The following is a 17,181-nucleotide window of genomic DNA, read 5'->3' as shown; positions in this document are numbered from 1 at the left end:
AACACCCCAAACATCCCATATAAATTTAATTACAACGAAATAAAAAATTCAGTTCCTTGGTCACACATTTCACGTGACTAGTGGTTACCATATTGGATAATGTAGATACAGAAATTTCCAGAACATTCTATTAGATAGCCCTGCTTTAGACCATGAACTCCAAGTCCATGTCTGTCTTGTTCTTTGTGGACCCTGCAGCAGTGCTGGGTACATAGCATATGTTCAATGAATAGTTGTGGAATGAGTCAATTGATGAACAAATCACCATTTAAGACGAGGGAGGAAAATGAAATTCAGAGAGGTGGGCTACTTCCATGGATGGTCCAGCAAATACAGAGCTGGGACTCCACCTCCAAGCTCAGGCTTATTTAGCCCCTCCTTGCAGCTGCCTTTATTTGACAGGACAAAGTGAGCCTCTGCTGTCACCATAGCAACGCCCTGCCAGCTGATTGGATGAACCACTTTAAAAACTGGCTTATGATTTTTTCCAAGGTAAAAGGAATAGAAAACAAGGGCAGCGAAACTATTCTGCATGATACAGTAGTGGTATATACATAATATTATGCATTTATCAAAATCCATAGAACTATACAACACCATTTGTGAATCCCAATGCAAGCTGAGAATGTTAGTTAATAATAATGCGTCAGTATTGGTTCATCAATTGTAACAAATGTAACCACACTAATGCAAAATGTTTATAATAGGGAAAGCTGGGTGCAATGCAGGGTGTGGTTACACGTGGACCCTGAACATTCTGCACAGTTTTCTGTAAACCTAAAACTGCTCTAAAAAAAAGTCTAATAAAAATTTTTAAATAAATAGAAAATATAGAAAAGTAGAAAAAAAAGGAAATGTCATTCATTGCTCCAACACAAAACAAACCAGCTCAATTAACATTTTGGTATGTTTCCTCCCAATCTATTTTCAATATTGAGGGGTTGAGTTTCTCTGCAGGATTGTGTTATTTACTTTTGGAAATTGATTTTCCAGGAAGGCATCTGTTTATGAGGCCAGAAGCTTTCTGCATTCTTCTCCTGGTCTCATCTTAAAGCTCTGAGCCCATTTCTCTCTTCAGCTATCAGTGTAGTCCAGAATTCATGGATATTTGCACTGTCTACAGTGTGTACCAGAACGGTGATGAGGCAGAACTGAAGGCAGGGACTCATCGTGGGGTATCAAAACTGGGTGGTGAGGCTGGAGATTTCATACCTGCCGGAGGCTCTGTGTTTACAGGGAGATGAAAATGAGTTGCCTGACTAAAAAAAGCTTGGAGTCCTCAAGGGCTGCCTGGCTGTGGAACCAGGACCAGAAAAACTCAATCTCCTGGCTCTGGGAATGTGCAGATGTGGGGTCTGAGTTCATGTCACCTGTATGGTATGGGGATTCCAAGGCAAAAACTAGTGCAGATAAGAAGGAATGACTTTCTGAGACATGTTGCTACCTGGATGAACCCTGAAAACATGCTGAGTGAAATAAGCCAGGCATTAAAGATTTCATAACATGATGTTACTTATATGAAATATTTAGAAATAGCAAATTCACAAAGACACAAGTAGAAAAGCGGTTAATAGGGGATGGGGAGAGGGGGAAAAGGGGGACTTGCTTGGTGGGTATAGAGTGTTTGTAAATAAAAATTCTTAAAAAAACAACAAAAACCCAAACTTGTCCAGAACTGGTAAAATCCCAAGGACCTGAGGGTCCAGGAAACCACTGGATAAGGACACTTCCACAGTCCGGGGTTGTGGGGTGCCCACAGAAATCCTTTATGCAGATGAGCTTGCAGTACACTGTCAAACCCAGGGGAAGAAATAAACCACCCACAGTCAACAGCTGCAACAAAAAGGAGACTTTTCACCCCAACAACTAAAACAACCTGAAAGAGACTGTTTAGCAAGCAGGTTTAAATTTTCTGAAGAGATCAAGGAAAGAAAAGATACTTTAAGCCTTAAGGCAAGAGCAGAACAGTATGAGAAAAGAACAGACAGGTTCGAGAAACATCCACATAGAAATTCTAGGAAAGAAGTAATACAGACCTTGAAATAAAGGGAGCCCACAAATTCAGAGATGAGAGGGAAAAAAGGGGCATCATCTTTTAAAGGATGTCCCTGTTAATAATAACAATTGTTAACCCTTCCTATGTATCAGGCACTGTTTTAAGCATTCCAAATATATTAGCTCCTGTAATCTGCAGGAGACCCATGTGAAGTAGGGGTTACTCTTCCATACTGGAGAGCAGGGGACATTCCAATAGGCCTGTGGAGCAGCCAATCCCAAGACAGTCAGGGAATAAGAAAATGAGTACTTAATATGGGGTAATGTATAAAATAAAGCACTTTACATGAATTATCTCATCTAACCCTCACAACAACCTATATTAGTCAGGGTTCTCCAGGGAAACAGAATGAATAGGATGATATGTACCTACATCCATATATGAAGAGATTTATTTTAAGGAACTGGCTCTTGTGATTGTGGGGGCTGGCAAGTCTGAAATCCATAGGGCAGGCTGGCAAATGGGAAACTCTCTCAGGAGTTGATGCTGACAACTTTAGGCACAATTGCTTCCTTTCAGGGAAACCTCCGTGTTTGCTCTTAAGACCTTCAACTGATCAGATGAGGCCCACCCACATTATAGAGGGTCATCTCCTTTACTTAAGGTCAAACGATTACAGATGTTAATCACATCTGCAAAATACCTTCACCAGAAACATTTAGACTAGTGTTTGAACAAATAACTGGGCATCATAGCCTAGCCAAGTTGACACCTAAAATTATCCTCACACAACCCCGTTGAGGTAGGTGTTATTTGCCTACAATTTTTGGATGAGGAGTCTACAGCTTATGACGTTAAGAAATTTCCCTAAAGTTTATGCAATTCACAGGAGGTGTTGTTCAGATTTGAATCTAGGCAATTTAAGTGCACAGTCTAAACTCTTAACTATGATGCTAGGGGGGCAGTTGTTGTGCATTTTGACTTTAACTTCATGCATTACTTGTTACTAAAAAGGTACCAAAGTGTCCATAATAAAATGCCTCTCTCCCCGCTCTGTCCCTCCCCCAGAGGCAACCAGTATACTATTTCTTGTGAAAGCTTCCAGAGTTATTCTATATGAAGGTGTCTTCATTTGCTAAGTCAGCTATGACAAATACCACACAAGGGGTTGGCTTAAACGTCAAGCGTTTACTGTCTCGTGGATTTGAAGGCTAGGAGTCCAAAACCAAGATGTCGGCAAGGCCATGCTCTCTCCAAGGGTTCATACAGTCACTCTGTCACACGGCCTTCTCTGTCCCGCCTCTCCGGCTTCTTCTTACTTCTGGCTTCTGCTTCTGCCTGCATCCAAATTTCCTCCCATTTTAAGGCCTCCAGTCACAGGGATTGAGACCCACCCTGATTTAATTTGGCCACACCATAACTAATAATGACATCCTCAGGAGGCCCTGCTTACAAATGGGTTCACACGCACAAGACTGTAGATTAAGACATAAATGTGTCTTTATGGGGTACATGATTCCATCCCCAACACAGGGAGTATAGATATAGTTACGTAGAGTCTATCTATCTACATAGACAAATTCTTATTTTTCCCGTTTTACACAACTGGAGACTTCTTTACGCATTGTCCTGTACCTTGCTATTTCCACTTAGCACTCTATCCTGGAGAGGATTCTATAATGGTACGTAAAGCACTTCCTTCTTGTTGTAGGCCACAGAATTTCCCATTGTATGTCTGTGTCATAATTTATTAACCAGATCTCTACCACGGAATTCAAGTTGCTTTCCACCTTCTGCCATTACAAACAATGCTACAGCAAAGAATCGGATCCATGGGCTGTTTTACACACATGAGGAACATGTTTCTGAAGGTTGAATTGCTGAGTCAAAGTAATATCCATTTGTGATGTAGAAAATTTTTGCCATACTGCTTTCTACTGAGGTTGTACCATAAGGTAATCTGTGACTACTTAAAATTATGAGAACCTTTCTAAAAATGACTTTTTTTCTAATTATTAAACCTAATTTGTAATTATGGAAAAAAACCTAAAATTACCCATGATTCATAAACATAGGGATATTAACTATTACTGTAGGGTGTGACCTTCTGAGCCCCTTTCACACACACACATACAGACACACACACACACACATACACTGGAGACCACACTCTTCATCCAGTTTTGTATCCAGCCTTTTACACTGAGCATTACATCATGACCATTTTTAAATTTTACTTACATATTCTTTACAAATGTCTTTTTCATGGTTGCATAATAATCCCCTATATGGCTATACCATAATTTATTTAGCCTACTTCTTTCATATCGGACCCTGAAGCAATTTCCAATTTTTTCATATTTTAGAAACCTCTGCAACAAATATTGCTGTAAATGAATCATTTTCCAAAATTCTTTTTTATTTCCTTAGAATCAATAATTAGAAGTTGGGTTAAAGAACATAATTTTTTTTTACTTGTACTCTTTTTTTTAAAAAATTCAGTTTTACTGAGATATATTCACATACTATACAATCATCCATGGTGTACAATCAGTACCATCATATAGTTGTGCTGTCATCACCCCAATCCATTTTTGAACATTTTCTTTACACCATAAAGAATAAAAAACAAAAGTAAAAAAGAACACCCAAATCATCCCCCCCATCCCATCCCAATCTTCATTTAGTCCCTGTCCCCATTTTTCCACTCATCCATCCATCCACTGGGTAAAGGGAGTGTGATCCACAAGGTTTTCACCATCACACTGTCACCCCTTGTAAGCTACATAGTTGTACAATTGTCTTCAAGAGTCAAGGCCACTGGGTTGGAGTTTGGTAGTTTCAGGTATTTACTTCTAGCTATTCCAATACATTAAAACCTAAAAGGTGTCATCTATATGGTGCATAAGAATGCCCACCAGAGTGACCTCTTGACTCCATTTGAAATCTCTCAGCCATTGAAACTTTATTTTGTTTCATACCACTTCCTCCTTTTGGTCAAGAAGATGAAAGAACATAAATATTTTTAAAGTTCTTAATATATACTGTTAACTTGCTCTCTTGGAAGATTGTACCAGTATATGCTCACCACTCCCTTACCAACATTGAATCTTATAGGGAATTCAGCAAAAGGTGGCATCTATTGTTTTGTGTTTTTTACTGTATACGTAATGTTTGTTTATTATTTTAAAAATTGGAAAAGAGCAAAATTTTAAAAGAAACTAAAACTCACCCATAGTCCCACAATATTGGGCTAATCAGTCTTAAAATGTTGTTGACTTTCTAGGCTTTTCTCTAGTCACATATTTCCCATAAAATTCTCATTATCTATTCTTCAAAAACATGATTTTTATTTTTTGCCAAGTTTATACTAAAAATGGTATTTCATTTTGTCATATGTGTTGCAAATATTTTTCTCAGTTTGTTGTTTGCCTTTTTATTGTGTGTATGGTGTTCTGAATTTTTATATGGTCAGATTAGAAATCTTTTTCTTTCATCTTCTCCCCCCCCTTCCCAAAAAATCTCCTTACAGTGGGTGTGGGAGTGTTAAATAGCATAAAAAAGTAAGAGTGTAAGTGAGAACAGGATCCTGTCTGAGGTTGGCAGTGTAGGCGAAAGGGAAAGGGCACTGGCCTAAATTCATCCAACAGGCATTCACTAATGCCTCCTTATGTCCTGGCCACTGTGTCGGTGTGCATGTGTGTGTGTGTGTGTGTGTGTGTGTGTGTGTGTGTGTGTGTTTGGGGGTACAGAGATGAAGCAGGCATGATCCCCTCTCCAGCAGGGATGTAAGTTGAGCATAAACGATGACTCTAACACAAGGGAGGGAACCTATTCAAGCCATCAGTGAGGGTCAGGGGAGGAAACATGGCTTCTAGCTCAGGAAGAAGCAGGCAAGAAAGGCTTCCTGGAGGAGAGGGCATTTGAACTGGATGGGGACAGCTGGGAAGGCATGGGGCATGTGGATATGAGGAAAGAAGAGAGAGCTATAGGAATCGCTGAGGACAGAAGTTGTCACATTCCTGCCAGGAGGGGAGCAAGAAGATACTGGGATGGGGGGCACTCGGCAAAAACCTGCATCTGTAGAGCAACTGGCAAATATAGGCTGTCCTCAGCTTGTGGGAAAAAAAAAAAAAAGTCATCTTCATGTTCATCAACAGAACCCTGGAGCTGCCCTATTTCCTGCAGTTTTCCTTCCATTCTGCCACCATAGTGTCCTGCCCACAAGTCCCCTTTTTGGCTTAAACTAGTGGGAGTTGGGTTACTGTCATTTGCAATCAAAAGAATCCTGTCTGACAAAAGGAGGAATAAGAGGCTCTGATTCCTACAGCAAATTTCACTACCAAGTTTAATGTTTTTCACTTCTTCAGTATATATTCATCAGTAGCAATACTTCAGTCTTTAAAAAATTAATTACAGACACTTATAAGCAAAAAGAAGAAAAGCACAACATTGTGAATGTAATTAACAGCATGAATTATGTATTTGAATGTGGTTAAAAGGGGAAATTTTAGGTTGTATATATGTTACTAGAATAAATTAAAAAAAACACCATAGGTATCAAAGAGAAACAAGATTGTTATGGATTTAAGAGTTTAATTTTAAGCCCCACAGTAAGCACAAAGAAATTATCAGAGAATAGGATCATAGAGATGAAAAGTAGAGTATGGGTTAAGAGAAATGGGGAAAGGGGCAATGGGGAGTTAAGAAATGAGTGTAGGGTTGCTGTTTGAGGTGAAGGGAAATTTCTAGTAATGGATGGTGGGAAGGTGATAGCATTACAATATTCTAAATGTGATTAATCCCACAAATGGAATGCTAGGGAGGGGGTGGAATGGGAAGATTTAGGCTGTATATATGTTTCTACAATTGAGAGAGAGAAAAAAAAAGACAGTCTAAATAGACGACAATTGAATGCCGAGGATGACCCTGGATGGGATCTGAGGATGGAGGACAGGAGGCTCAAAGGGACACAGTTGGGACATAAGGAAAAGGAAATACAGAATGTAAGCTTTGTATCATTGTTGAATCTCTTGTACTTCTTAGCTGCGCTTAATGGTATTGCATAAAAGAATGTTCTTGTTCATGAGAATTGTATATGTGAATTATAGTGTTTGTTCAAGGATGTGTGCAGCTAGCTCTCATATGTTCAGAAGACAGCAATAGATGATGCATAATAGATAGGGAGAGAGGGAGGGAGGGAGGGAAAGAAATAGCGGTGTGACAACATGTTAAAGTTAGTGGATTGGGGTATGGGGGTGGTCAGGGAATGCTGGAGTTCTGTGTATGGGGTTTGTATTGTTTTTGCAACTGCTCCTGTAACTTAGAATTTATTTCAAAATGAAATGTAAAAAAAAAAAAAAAAGCACCATAGGAGTATACAACACCAACAGTGAACACTGGTGTAAACTATGGACTATAGTTACTAGTACAATTATAATAATATTCTTTCATCAATTTAACAAATGTACCACACTAATGCAAAGTGTTAATAATGGGGGGTGGGAAGTAATATGGAACTCTGTATTTTCTACATGATTTTTCTGCAAATCTACAATTTCTCTAATAAAAAATAAAAAAAAAGAAGAAAAAGAAATCCAACTACAATCTTATCCTTGGAGATAGCCACTCTTAACCCCTTAGTATATGTTTTTCTAGACCTTTTGCTTCTGTCTCTCGCATCAATTTTTTCAATATAAAAAAAATTTGAGATTAAATTCACATATTTGTTATTTTAAAATGCAGAGTTCAGTATTTTCTCAAATATTTACAGTTTTGTGCAACCATCACCAGTCTCTAATTCCAGAACATTTTCATTATGCCCCAAAGAAACCCTGTAACCATTATCTGTCACCCTTCAATTTCCCATCACCCTCCCCCAAGCCCCTGGAAACCACCAATCTATACTCTGTCTCTATGGATTTGCCTATTATGGACATTTCATATAAATGGAATCATATAATATGCAGCCCCTTGTGTCTGACTTCTTTGAATTGGCATAATGTTTACAAGATTCATCCATGTTGTACCATGTCTCAGTACTTCGCTCATTTTTACAGCTGAGCAACAACCCACTCTAAGGATATACCATCTTTTTGGTCATCCATTCATCAGTTGATGGACATTTGGGTTGTTTCTACTTTTGGCTATTGTGAATAATCCTGCTGTAATATTTTTTTAGTTCTTGATGGTATGAAGAACAGAGAGAAGAGAGCTTTTCCTGAGATGAATGAGGAAGGGTTTGAAAAGAAGGAAGATCGTAAAGGAATCTGTATGGAAGGACTCAACTGAGGCCAGTTTACTTAAGTAGGGAAAGATAAAATTAAAGAAGGTTGGAGGTGGGTGTGCCCTGAAGGAAACAGTCAGCTTCTGGCCCTGTTCCATTCCTGTAAATTCGGACAATGCCCACACAAGGCAAAACTCAATTCCTACAATCTCTTTGTAACTGAGGACAACCCGGATTTGATGCAAGAAATGGAGGACTAGCATTTTAATATTTATTTTAGAATTTGTTTGTTCTGGGCATTTCTCAGCTGATTTCTGTTTTAAGATATTGAGTTTTTGTGCTTGGGTTATAGATAGCATGGCTTTCGTTTAGAAACTTGACTTAACTGGCTTTGATTACCATCAAGCCTGTTCTCATTTACATACCTCCCGAGTTTGCCAGGTAGGTCTCTCCCTGCAATCAAAACCCTGCCCCTGCTCTGGGTTTTTTCTTTCTTCTTTTTTTCCTTCCCTGTTGTAAAGAGTCCGCTGATGGTTGTCACATAAAATTTAGCCCATAGATTATTGAACGATGAGATGGGATCATGATTAAATGAACAAGGAATTGATAACTAGAGGTCATGGATTTGCTTCTAGATATAAGTGATGAGAGTTTTGGTTGATCCCTTTTGGGGACAGGGTATAAGGGATGGTTGGTCTATGTCAGGTGGGGGCACTGTTATGTTTTAGAAGTACAAGTATCTGAAGGGTATTGGATAACCACAGGGGTGGGCTATATGACATTTGTTTTTGATCGTCAGTTTCTACACTTGGAGATACCTCTGCCATATGGTTCCATTACAGGAGCTGAAAGTGCCAGGGCTTGCTTTTCCAGGCTTCCTTGGGGCTAGATGGGCCCACGATCCAGGATCTGCCAATGAGAAGCATCTGCCCCAGACTTTGAATCGGAGCTCAGAGGTGCCACAATGCAGGGAGTATGCAGTGTCATTTTGGTGAGGGTGGCTCCTGCAGGGCCAGCTAGCTCATGGCCAGGGCAGGATGGTTACAGCCTAACCTCAATGGTGTAAGCAGCTTATGCCGGCTCTGCGCTCAGGGGCAGTGGCAGTGGGATCTTCAGGGCTGTTTTGTTTTTTTTTAAATTCAGTTTTATTGAGATATATTCACAGACCATACAGTCATCCATGGTGTATAATCAACTGTCCAAAGTACCATTGTATACTTGTGCATTCATCACCCCAATCAATTTTTGAACATTTTCTTTACACCAAAAAGAATAAAAAATAAAAGTAAAAAAGAACACCCAAATCATTCCACTCCCCCATCCCAACCTAATTTTCATTTAGTTTTTGTCCCCGTTTTTTCTACTCATCCACCCACTCACTGGATAAATGGAGTGTGAGCCACAAGGTTTCCACAATCACAATGTCACATCATGTAAGCTACATAGTTATACAATCGTCTTTAAGAATCAAGGCTATTGGGTTGCAGTTTGACAGATTCAGGTATTTCCTTCTAGCTATTCTGATACACTAAAAACTAAAAAGGGATATCTATATAATACATAAGAATGCCCACCAGAGTGACCTTTCAATTCCATTTGAAATCTCTCAGCCACTGAAACTTTATTTTGTTTCATTTCACATCCCCCTTTTGGTCAAGAAGATGTTCTCAATCCCACAATGTTGGGTCCAGATTCATCCCCAGGAGTCATATTCTGTGTTGTCAGGGAGATTTACACCCCTGGGAGTCAGATCCCATGTCGGGGGGAGGGCAGCGAGTTCACCTGCCGAGTTGGCTTAGCTAGAGAGAGAGGGTCACATCTGAGCAACAAGAGAGGCACTCAGGGGGAGACTCTTAGGCTTTGCCTATGTAGGCTTAGCCTCTCCTTTGCAGTAACAAGTCAGGGCTGGTTTTGAGATGTAATTTTGAGATTGTTACTGGCCACACAGCTTTAGAGGCATCACCATTCCTGTGTGGGTGGGATACTTCAATTGTGTGTGTGTGACTGAGGAGAGAGGGCAGGGGAGAGAAATTTCCTCCCTTTATTCATAATTATCTGCTTGGGCATTAAACTAGGGGCTGTAAATTAAAGCCTCCAAGGCATGAAAGCTTATTTTCAGCAAATGTTTGTTCAATCTGAATCTTGGGCTTACTGTTGGGTGGTCCATGAGTGGTTTTGAAAGACAACAGAAACCATGGATTTGTTTCTCAAAGCACAGGTGAGAAGCAGAGGGAGTTCCAGTTGGGGTAGAGGCCAGAAATGCATCAATCACTGATGAGTCTTCTGTGGTGCTCACTGGCAGCCCAGAGGACGATCCAATGCTCTGCATGGGAGCATGGTCAGTTCTGCCACCTTGCAAAACTCTAAGAGACACTACTCACTGTCATCTACGGAGGGGCATTGTCCATGGGGATAGTTAGTCCTATTTGTCAGCCTGGCCGGGCTATAGTACCCCCATGTTGCTGCGACAGTAAAGGTAGACGTGGCCTTAAGTAAAAGAGATTAGTACCCTCGAAAACATGGGTGGGTCTCATCCAAATCATTGGAAAGCCTTAAGAGCAAAAACTGAGGTTTCCCGGAGAAGAGTCACAAAGAGAGACCCACAGAGAGAAGGCTACGTGACAACTGAGGCTGAGACTGAAGTGCTGCAGCTGCACACCAAGGGAGAGCAAGCATTGTCAGCAACCCACCAGGAGCTAGGAAGAAGCATGGCAGGGCTCCCCCGCACAGGTTTCAGAGAGAGTTGACCCTGCGATACCTTGATTTCAGACTCTAGTCTCTAGAACTACGAGACCATAAATGTCCATTGTTTTAAGCCACCGAGTTTGCAGTACTTTGTCAGGGGAACCCTAGGAAACTAAGATATCCACAGAGACACCTGGCCCAGTGAAGGGCTGAGTAACTCAGAGACCGAGTTGGGGTGGGCACTGCTGATGCGACTGAGGGCGGCCATCCTTCCCCACCCCAAGAGGAGGGGGGTCCCTCCATGCTGGAAGGAGCCAGGGAGAAGCTGAAGGACTACTAAAGACAACCACACACAGTGCTGTGTCAAGACCACCAGCCAGTAGGGGTGGCATCAGAACTGAGGCTGGGGGCCTCTCCCTGCTCCACACGTGCCCACCTGTGAGCAGAGCTCCCCTCCGTACCTGTCTTTCTGTGGGCTCTAGAGAAGAATGAGGTCCCTGGGAGTTCAGACACAGGATAGCTGGTGAGAGGAAATTCTGAGAGAACTTAGGCCTCTGATTACGATGATGATAAAATATGAATTTGACTGCATATTCACTCTGGAAAAGCCATTTTAATAACTGAAGTTGATGACAAAAATTCAAATTAATTAAAATTTAAACAGGAACGGCACAAAAGACATCTATTGTGGCAGGTTGAGGTGCTCAGGACCCAGAAATGCATGTGCAGTTTTGAGCATAAAGAAAGTTTCATGTTCAGACATTGTTGCCTTGAGATTCCTCTGTCTAGGTTACACATGAATCCCTGAAATTAGACTTCAGGCCCTGTGGTGGTCTGGAGCTGTATGTATTCCAGAAAAACATATTCTTATACCTAATCCATTCCTGTGGGTGTGAGCCCATTGTAAGTAGAACTCCTTTGATGAGGTTACTTTTAAGGTGTGGCCACCTCAAAAAGGATGGATCTTAATCCTATTACTGGAGTCCTGTATAAGCAGAATGAAATTCAGACAGATATACAGAGAAAGCCATGGGAAGAAAGAAGCTAAAATTCAATGGACCCCGGAAGAGAACAGAGAGGCCAGGGAGGCCGCCATATGCATTGCCATGTGACAAGGATTGCTGGCAGCCAGTCCCAAAAGGCCAGCCTTTGGGAAGAAAGCATTGCCTCACTGATGACACCTTGATTTGGACTCATTTCTCAGCCTCAAAACTGTGAGCTAATAAATTCCCATTGTTTAAATCAACCCTTTGCATGGTATTTGCTTGAGCAGCCCAGGAAAATTAAAACAGGGCCAAGGAACAATCTCATCATCATGTTTATGGAACCCACATCCACCTCTTGCCCAACTGAGAAACTGGCCGTGTCTTTCACTCCTTCCTCTGCACACCCAATCAGTTATCAAGTCATCTCTTCTTCCTCTTAAATATCACTGGGCTTGGACCACTTACCTCCATCGCCCTTGCCACTCTCTCTCTCCCAGTCCTCTGCAAAGTCCCAGAAGGTATTCTAGCCTTCTTGGTTTCTCTGGGCAGCCTTGGGGGACTCCTGGGGCCTTCCTTGACCCTGAGAGGACTTGGGAGGCTTAGGTACCAACCAACAAAAGGTACAAGGGTGCCCATAGTTGAAGCTTGACTTAAATAATTTGTAGATGGGCAAGAGCTAGGAGTTCTAGGGGGTTTCTAAAAAAATTTATAAGTACATTCTTATATAAATGGATGGCTGCTGATCTGGTCAGTAACTGTCAGTACCACAGGTCAAGACGGTGGGTCAGTCTTGCTTAAAGGACAATTATATTTGTTCCTATATGCTGGTTCTTGAGCACGTAACTCCTCATCACTTAGCCCTTCAGTAGATCTGAAATCAAGGAATCTGCAAACAGGGGTTACAAGTATTGTGCTCTAAAAATCATTTCCCCTTCTTCCTTAATAATAAAATCCCTCAATTCTAACTGGGTGGAGGGCCAACCACAATAAAGACTATATTTCCTAACCTCCCTTGCAGCTAGACATGCCCATGTGACTAATTCTTGCCAAATGCATGTAAATCAGAGTAGTATATTCAACTTTTAGGAAGTATCCTTTAAGAGGCATCTTGTTTTTCCTCCTTTTCTTCTTTCTTGCTGGCTGGGATATGAACTTGAGGGCTGGAGCTGGAGTGGCCATTTTGGACCAGGATGAGCAAAGTGCATGTCGAGGATAGTGGAGCAACCAGATTGGAGGAGCCTAAGTCCCTGAGAATTGCAGAGCCACTGTGTTAGCTCTGGACTGCCTGCATTTATGTGAGAGAGAAAGAAACTTATATTTTGTCCAAGCCACCTTTATTTTGGTTTTCTGATTCAGAATTTGAGACCTGAAAATGGGAGGCGGCAAATAACATCGAAAACATGGCCCTGGCTTAGTGGAATTGGGAGGGCAGCAGATGGAGGGGATATAGCAATTGCCCTTTAATACAATGGCTAAACATTTTATGAACTGGTCATCTGCACTACTTCGGGGGATGGACCACATGCCAAGGCCACAGCAGGAGTGGAAATGGCAGGAGAGATGCAAAAAGTGTGAATGTTGCTCCTTTTTGCTTTTCACAAAGTCCTATGAAAGTGAGATGAACTTGAACTAGAGCCAGCCAGGCTGCAGAGAGGGACTCCAGCTCTGCTAAGAGAGGCCCTGCCTGCAGCCTGCACTCAAATTTCATTCAAGTCTTGAAGGGTTGAAAATGCCAACCACTCCTGTCCTCCAAATTGCAGCTGTTAAAGGCTGTGGCCCCAAAGTGGCACCCTTAGCAGGAGGTAAAACTGACTTCTCTGCCAGAAAACATGAGCCACATAGCTGCAGAGATCAGGATACAGGTGCTGCCTTCAGAAAGCCTTAGGCTAGCCACCTTTACGATGAGAAAGAGGCATGAGCAGAGCAGAGAGAGTAAGCAAAACCAAAGTTTACCTCAGATCTCTGGCTGTGGGTACTTGACAAGATTCTATTGACAAACCACAAGCCTGGTCTGCAAGAACTATGAAAGCAACCCTGGGAAATTAAAGCCCCCAAACCACCCCAGGAGTAAAAGCTGTGCCATCACCAAGATCACCCTCTGCAGTCCTGCCTCGATGTGGCCGTGGAGGTAAATGGACCAGGAGTTCAAGGCAGGGACAGGCAGGGTGCATGGGAGGCCACGCTGCTAACCAGAGGGAAGGGGGAGATGGGCGGAGGGCACTCCTCTCTAAAGAGTTAGCATTTATTAAAAAAAAATAAATCAAGGCAAACAAAATAAAAAAGCATTTCCAGAAAGCAAGACAATTGTTAGAAAATGTCAATAGACAATAATTGCGTCGTGGAGCAATGACTGCCAGCTGTTTCCTGCTCTCTGCTCTTATGGACGAGAGTTTTCAGTGGCTCTTTTCCTGTTTCTACTATTTATGGGCTGTCCTGGGAGAAAACATCTTGTCTTTTAGTTTAGAGGTCATCAGACCACAAGAAGCCATCCAGAGCTGATAGAAAAGACTACAATGCTCAAAGATCCTGAGCTTTAGTTAACTGCCACAACGAGATGGGATTTGGATTACTCCATTAGGGAGAGGAGGAATGGGCTCTATGTGGGGGGAGAACGGTGGCCAAAAGGTTGAGCTACAGCAGAGGCGGTGCATTGTCAAGCAAACCCAAGCAAACCCATTCTCCCCTTCTTTCTCAGAAATGGAACCCCTGCATTTTAGTTTGGCACATGGCTTCTTGGGGTAAAAACTACCTTTCCCAGCCTCCCTTGAGGTAGGTATGGCCCTGTGACTAGTTCTGATTAACTGGCTGCAAGCATTAAGTAGGGTGTACAACATCCAGTAGATGACCCTAAGAGAAGGGGTCTTGCTTTTCTCTCCCCTTTCTTCCATCCTAACTAGAATGTGAACGTGGCTGGAGTGACCTCAGGCAGAAGTTGCATGTGGGGGTGACAGAGCAACAAGTTGGAAGGAACCTGGGACCCTGGAGGTCATGGAGCCATCCAGGCAGCCTGGCAGAAGGGTGTCTTCATTACCCAGGGTGGCTGTAACAAAGTACCACAAACTGGGTGGCTTAAAACAACAGAAATTTATAATCTCACAATTCTGGAGGCCAGGAGTCTGAAGTCAGGGTGTTGGCAGGGCCGTGCTTCACTGAAATCTGTAGTGAAGAACCCTTCCTTGTCCTTTCTAGCTTCTGGCATTTGCTGGCAATCCTTGATGTTTGCTGGCTTACGGATGTGTCACTCCCATCTCTGCCTCCTTCATCTTCATCGGACCTTCTCCTCTGTGCCTGTGTGTATCTCCTCTCCTTATAATGACACCAGTCACATCTGATTAAGGGACCACCCTACTCTAGTATGACCTCATCTTAATTTTGCCAATTCCATCTGCAATGACTCTATTTCCAAAGAAAGTCACATTCTGAGTACTGGGGGTTAGGACTTGAACATACCTTTATGGGGGACACAATTTAACCCATAACAGAGGGTAAATAAGGTTCTGTTTTGTATAAACCACTGTTGTCACTGAGAGCTGAACTTAATTCTGATCTAGAATTTGCGACTCAAGCTCAAGGCAGAGGCAGGTAGTGAGCATGGGAGGCCATGCTGCTAACCAGAAGGAAGGTGGAGATGGGCAGAGAACACTCTTCTCCCAAGAGTTAGTATTTATTATTTTAAAAAATCAAGGCAAACAAAATAAGAAAGCACGTCCAGAAAGCAAGACATTATTAGAGTAAAAATGTCAACAGACAGTAATTGCATTCCATAGCCTGAGTGTTTTTTATATTGATCAAATTGTTTTTCAGTAGCCACTGAAGGTCAGAAAGAAAAACATTCCAAATTCAAAGAAAAAATATTGCTGATTAATTAAGAGCAACTCTCTATGACTTCATGTAAATCTTTTGGTTGCTCTGAACAGAACGTGAGTTATAACAATGGCAAGACAGCCTGGCCATCAGCCTCACACGCTTTGGGTTCCCCAAGCAGAGGCCAGAGTCTTTGCCATCTTCACTGAGACTGTTCTCAGCTTGGGAGGATGGGCAGGAACTAGAGGGCAACCCTCTTCTCTGCAAGGAACAGCACCTAGGTCTAGGGACGATCCCCCTGGTACAAGTCATTGAAACGTGACCAATATCTCTCTGGCTGCTACACAGCTTTGATTCAGGATTAACTGCAATTCTCTGGAATATTGGACTCCTAGAATGCTAAATTTTGAAAGAACCAAAGAGCTTGCCTAGTCCAGCCCAACCTTCCCTTTTTATATCAGAGGAAACCAAGGGCCAAGAGCCCAGGTCAAGACCCAAGTAGCACCTCATACACTTTCCCCACTGATGCTGGCTCTTCAGGTCCCCCGGAAGGTGAAGATGCCTGTGGTTTGCCCTCAAATATTAATTCCTAGGGAACACAAAAATGTCAACCAGCAACCTAGCAGCAGTAGCGTCTATGCTAATCCCAAGGCATCACCCAATGTAAATTGTAAACTGCTGCAGGAAAGAAAGACTGGTACAGTTTGTGATCCAATTCCTGCCCTCCTAACTCTCCACCCAAACTGAGTTGAAGCTTTTCCTCTGGAAAGTCAAAACTCCAAGTGCAGAATCTACAGCGTGACACCAGCAAGGATCTCCCATCTTGATTAAGCGTGTGTCTAATTTGATCTTCCTGAGAGCCCCCGAACGTAGGATGTAAATGTCTTCTCCATTCACACCTAGCCGAATTTCCCAGGCAAAATAATTCATCCTGACTCCAATGAAGTTCTTTACTTGGAACTAAAAAAGGCTTCTTGAGTATAACTACTTAAGTGTATAAGGTGGTGAAACAGGAGTCTTGAGCTACAGAATTTAATTGGTTGTATCTACAGGATTTACTTGCATATTTTGCCTCATCAAATAATTCTCGTCTTGTTCTTCCCTTTTAGTTAATGGAGTTTGTTCCCAGCAATCTCTGCTGGGTCTGAACCACTGGCTGGCACAGAGGCAGGAAAAGATTGGTTGCAACCCTTGGTAAGCTTTGGCAGCAATTCTGCAACCGTATTTAACAATTTAATTTGTTTTTAAAAAATAACACCACACAAATCTTCAAACGCATTTACACCTCTCAGGCTTTTTGCACACAGGGTGACAAGGCATCTTCATCAAATGGTAATGGTTTGCTAAATATCCTGACGGCATTTTATGCCAGAACTCTGTCTTCCCCCTTCTTTTTTGGTGCTTTGCTGATAAAATTCTTCTGAGACCAGATTGAACTAAGATTCTGATAGAGTAGTCCTTTTTGTTCTTGCTCTCCCTAGAAG

Source organism: Choloepus didactylus, chromosome 10 (genome assembly GCF_015220235.1).
Source record: "Choloepus didactylus isolate mChoDid1 chromosome 10, mChoDid1.pri, whole genome shotgun sequence".
In the NCBI taxonomy this organism is placed as follows: Eukaryota; Metazoa; Chordata; class Mammalia; order Pilosa; family Megalonychidae; genus Choloepus; species Choloepus didactylus.
This window is presented reverse-complemented; position numbering follows the sequence as displayed.